This window comes from Triticum urartu, chromosome 4A, assembly GCF_056163025.1.
Source record: "Triticum urartu cultivar PI428250 chromosome 4A, HENAU_Tu73, whole genome shotgun sequence".
NCBI lineage: Eukaryota > Viridiplantae > Streptophyta > Magnoliopsida > Poales > Poaceae > Triticum > Triticum urartu.
In genome coordinates this window covers 350,725,391-350,731,097 of record NC_141876.1, presented here as the reverse complement: position 1 = coordinate 350,731,097, position 5,707 = coordinate 350,725,391, and positions in this window count along the sequence as shown.

The window sequence follows — 5,707 nt, the reverse complement described above, 5'->3', positions numbered from 1 at the left end:
GGGAGAGGCGAGGCGGTGGTTTTGGAATGGAGATGATGGAGAGGAGAGGAGGTGGTTTTGCAATGGAGAAGAAGGAGAGGAGTATGCGACAGCGATTTAGGATTGGACAAGAGGGCCGGCGCGCTGTGACTGGATCAACATCAAAATCAATTTACCCTTCAATTAAGAAAGTGACCCCACATTAACTAGTCTCCCTTTTATTCTGGGTCATATTTGACCATGATTTTCACAAAGAAAATATATGTTATACATTGCAAAAATAATATAATTTGAAAGTACATTCAGATACGAACCAAACGATACAATTTTTGGTGACATGCATTCACATTTTGCTTGTCAAATATAGTACATGGTCAAACTTTGACCCAAAATATGCAAAACAAAAAAAATACTTCCAATACCAGCGCCGCTCCTCTCCTCTTAAACCACCACCGCTCCTCTGCTATTCCAATCTAAATATAGCGCCCCTCCTCTCCTCTTCCATTGCAAAACCACCGCCCCTCCTCTCCTGTTCCAACCCAAAACCAGCGTCGCTCCTCCCCCGTTCTAATCCAAAACCAGCGCTGCACCTCTCCTCTTCCATTCAAAACCCGCCGCCGGCGAGTGAAGGTGATGTGGAGAAGTAGATCAATGGAGGAGTACAACCGATACGTGAGGATCGCAGATGGCGACCCTGTGAAGCTAGCAAGGATGCTAAAGATACAGTCTTGGTTAGACAATAAGGACCAACTAGCGGCGACGACGACATCCCTGGGCAAATATCTGTAACAAAACAAAAAGGCGGTGATACTCCCGAAGGGAGTCGCGCGGGAGTACATAGAGCTGCTCCTCTGCGCCAAGGAGCAAACAGATTCACCGAATCCGATTGTGAGGGAGCGGTGGTGGGAGTATCGATCCCAGATGGAGCATCCACCAGAGGTTGAAGGATCGAGCATCTACACGGTGTCGTTTGTGAGGGTGTCGTGCCAGAGCGAGCCGGTGAAGTCTTCGTCGACTGAACCCAACTGCAAGAGGAGAAAAGCAGTTGGACCGACGATGCTTCCCCCGCCATCCTCTCCCTCGTCATTCACATCGTCTCACGGGGTCGCTGTCTATCGCCGAGGAATTGGAGGGGACTGCCCCCCCCCCAAGCCCAATAGTTGGGTACGTTGTGAATTGTCAGGAGGAGCTTAGGGTTGTCAGTATTTGCAGGTTGTGAATTGTGTTGTGTTGTGTATTTGCAGTACTGAGCATATGAAGTATTTTATGAATTCTAGAGATCTATTTTTAGCACTTAAAAATGTAGTTTCATAGGAGTATAAAAGTGCAGACAATGTGATTCCCAGAGAAGAAAGTGCAAGTTTTAGTTTCAGTAAGAAACTGCAAGTTCAGTTTCAGATAAGAAACTGCAACTTTCAGAGGCAGAGCATTTATATTAACACGACCTTTTCAAAGAGGGTTAACATCATGTTGGAAGTTTTATTCATGGTCAAAAATGGAACTACCAGGCAGTTAACATCATGCTGATCAACATTCATGCATAGCACATCTTCATATGATGCATAGCCAAAAAGTTATGTTGTTTTGAAAATTCCCACACAATGTTGAGTGTGCGAAAAACAGAGAAAACGAGGGACGAAGTTTCGGCAAGTGTTGGACGTGGTGTGCGGAGATGACAATGGGGACCTGTCGGTGTCAAAACTGGTGGATCTCGGGTAGGGGGTCCTGAACTATGCGTCTAAGGTTAATGGTAATAGGAGACAGGGGACACGATGTTTACCCAGGTTCGGGCCCTCTCTACGGAAGTAATACCCTACTTCCTACTTGATTGTTCTTGATGAATATGAGTATTAAAAGAGTTGATCTACCATGAGATAGTAATGGATAAACCCTAGAAGTCTAGCCTGTATGACTACGGTATTGAGTATCTCCCCTTTTCGGACTACACCCTCCGGTTTATATAGACACAGGGAGGATCTATGGTTACAAAGAGTCGGTTACATAAGGCGGAATATTCATAGTTGTTCACCAAGCTTGCCTTCCACGCCAAGGAGAGACCTCTCCGGACACGGGTATAGTCTTCGGTCTTCATATCTTCACAGCCCATCAGTCCGGCCCATAGATAACAGGCTGGACGCCCGAGGACCCCTTAGTCCAGGACTCCCTCAGTAGCCCCTGACCCTGGCTTCAATTACAAGGTATCTGGCGTGTTGTGCTGTCTTCGGCATTGCAAGGAGGATTCCTCCTTCCGAACTCCCAAATAGTCTCCAGACGAATTGATCATGTCCGGACCTGTAACACACACCGCACACAACCACAGAGAGAATATAATAACACACAAGTCCAATCTGCTGACAACTTTAGTAATGTGACGTCACGCCTGTCCGGTCATAATTTCGAACCGTTTTTCGCCCCCACGTTTCAAGACGTGGTTGTCGTTAGCACGTCTTGTCAAAGCAGGGATCGTGTCCCCTTATTACAGGATTTTCATCAATACGAGCGTGGGTAACCCAACCGTCCTGCGAGAAAGATTCCTTAGGAATAGGCAGGTTCTTAGGCTTAGGCGGAGACGTTCAACACCAGAGGTGTTTATAAAGGAACCAAGGGCCGTCTTTTTATGCCAAACCTCTCCTAAGCCTCCCCAACCCTGAGTTCCAGCACCCAAGGTTCGACTGCATTGCTTTCAGCCTTCCCATCATGTCCAGATCCATCTCCCAAGGCTGATGGGTGGCTTCCTCTGTTATAGAGGAGGATATCACCAAGCTTCGGGCGGCCAGATATCTGACCGCAGAGATCCACCACTGGCTTCCTGCTCAAGGACAAGTTATTCCGACCCCCAGATCTGTCGAGAGGGTGGTATTCATCTCCCACTTCCTCCGGGGGTTAGGGTTTTCTCTTCACCCCTTTGTTCGAGGGCTAATGTTTTATTACGGACTAGATTTTCACGATCTTGCCCCGAACTCTATCCTCCATGTCTCGGCGTTTATCATTACATGCAAGGCCTTCCTTTGAATCCCCCCACACTTCGGCTTATGGCTCAAGACCTTTAGTGTGAAGCCGAAGGTAGTCGACGGGGAACAGGCGGAGTGCAGCGGTGCTACAATCAGCCAACTCGCCAACACTCCCTGGCCAAAAGGTTCTTTTACCAAGGCTTTCAATTACTGGCAGTGGGAGTGGTTTTATATTACAGAGCCCCGCAGTGCTAAATGGGTAGCTGCCCCCACCTTCCGCCCCGGCCCAATGTTACAGCTTGCATCATGGGTCAACAAGGGGCTAGACTGGGGATTAGTGGATGAAGTGCGGACCTTACAAATCCACATCCGAACCCTCCTCGAGAGAGATATCGATCTCGTTAGTGTGATCCAAATGATGTTAGTTCACCGAATCCTGCCCTGCCAGCGCAGGCCTCGCCGCATGTGGGAGTTCAATCCAAAAGGACCACAAACCCTCCAACACTTCTTCGGCGCCACACACAAAGGGATGTGGAAGTTATTTTTCGGGAAGCGGAAACATTTGCCGGATACTGCTGAGAACGTTGGCCTTAACTTTAATCGTCCGGATACCCCGGTAAGCACTTAGCTTTCGAATACTTTGTGGTCATGCATACAGTAATATGGTACTAAGCAAGCTAACTTTTTCCAGGGCTGGATAAAGAAGGCGGAACTGATTATGTGTTCGGCCCCACTACCCGAGGGCCCAGCAAATCCTGTCCTAACAAGGATGCTGGCCCCAGCACCATACCAGATGCCGGGGAAGGAGGACAAGGTGGAGGGCAAGAGGACCAAGGATGGCCTTATTTATTCCCAGGGAACCTCGGACTTTGTGTCCGGAGGAATAAAAATCCCCTCATCCAAAGACAAAAGTGAAGGGGGGCCACTATTTCCATCCCTCCCAGGAAGAAGAGGGCCGCCTCCGAAGATTGGAAGAAGCAGGCTCCTAAGCGAGGAAAGATGCCTCTAGGGGGCGGCCCGGGCCTAGACAATGTCGAAGTGCAGTCTCATGACGAGGACAAGCCTCCGGCCAAATCGTAAGTGAACATGGTTGTTTTAAACCTATACCGTTCTTTTCTTATGATGCCTGGAATATATATTTTTTGCAGCTCAGCACGCAGTCCCCTTCAACAATCCTCTTCCTCAGGGGACCTTCTCCCGAAGATGATGGAAAGCGAGATGCCCCCACCGGCTTCTCTGTCCAATAGGGCAGACGACCTTGAGGTGTCGTCGCAGAGGGTCTCCCCCGACCAACAAGTGGTGCAAAGGATGACGAAGACGCTACACGAAGGTGATACTTCGGCGGCCTAGGGTCCGGGGAACAACAATGACGACCCCGAACAATCCGAAATGCGGCCGGATACGAATAAACGGATCCCTTCAAAGGGTGACCGTACTCCTACGGCTGCCTCTGGAGACCCAGAGGCGCCGGATATCTTGACGAACATGCTGCAGCAGGCGTCCGTTTCATAGGAACATCGTACCTTGATGGGTACGGTGGTTAAAAAGGTCCTATCTGCAAAGAGCGGATTGAATGAGGCCTTTGCGAGTCTGCTGAGAGGCTTCGAGGTTTGTACTGTAATATGTGCAATTGTGTTTTATTCAGAAAATACACCTGTGTATAGATAGTAGCCCCTGACACTCAGGTTGGCTTCCCATAGGAAGCGAACGGAGGATCAAAAGAAATATCCGAGGACTAATCTGATTAACTTTGAACACAGCCTGCTTCGCCATGGCTACTTCCTAGACTGCGGCTATTGCCGAGCTGCAACGGAAGCTTGATGTAGGTGGGGATGACATTATGTTAATCAATATGCGTCTTGACGAGTCGCAAGGTATGTATTCGAGCAGTCCCTGCACGTACATTTTTGTGATATAAGCATGACACTGAAAGTTGTGCCTGGCTGCAGATGGTGCTGCCGCCGTTGAAATTCTTCGGGCGGAGCTAGCCCGGGCCAAGGAGCAGGCCCGGTGTAGTAATGTGACTGCCGAGAAGGCATCGGCTGAGTTAAAAGCCGAATGAGCTGCTCGGCGTCAAGACGAGGAGAAGATATCCATGATGGTGCTCGAGCTAAAAAGTGCTGCTAGCCAGTGTGAACTCCTTGAGAAAGAGAATGAAGCCAGAACGGCTAAAATTGACAAGGCCCTACGAGAGGCGAGAGAAGCGCGGTCTGAATCCAGAGTAGCCCATGAGGAGATCCAGCAAGCTGGGAAGATTGCAGCTTGTAAGCCATTTTTGCTACAGGCTAAGTTCGGTGATCCGAACTATGCTCACCTTAACCAATTGTGGAGTTCTCCGGACTAGTTTTTAGACTTGCCGAAGAGTTCTTCCGATGCGGCGCAGTATTATCAGGCGCGGCACGGGTACGCAATGAAGAAGCTTTTCTGGTCACAATTCGGCTCCTCGAAGCGCCCCCGGTTGCTGAATGAACAGATGTCCCAATGGGCCGAGCTTCATAGGATATCCGGTGGTGCCATGAAGAACGTCATATTTTGGTTATGGCCAACTGAGCCAATTCCGAACAGTTACTTCGGCTTGGTGCAGCGGCTTGTTGACGCAGTGTCGCGTATCGACGCTGTGAAGCGATCGGTGTGCATCGAGGGTGCACGGATGGCTTTTGCCCGAGTCAAGACGTTCTGGGGGAATATGAAGGCCAACGACGTTGCGGTGAAGAGTCCACCCAAGGGCAAGGATCGCCATGAACTGGACCATTATTTTGAAGACGTCCTTGTAGCCG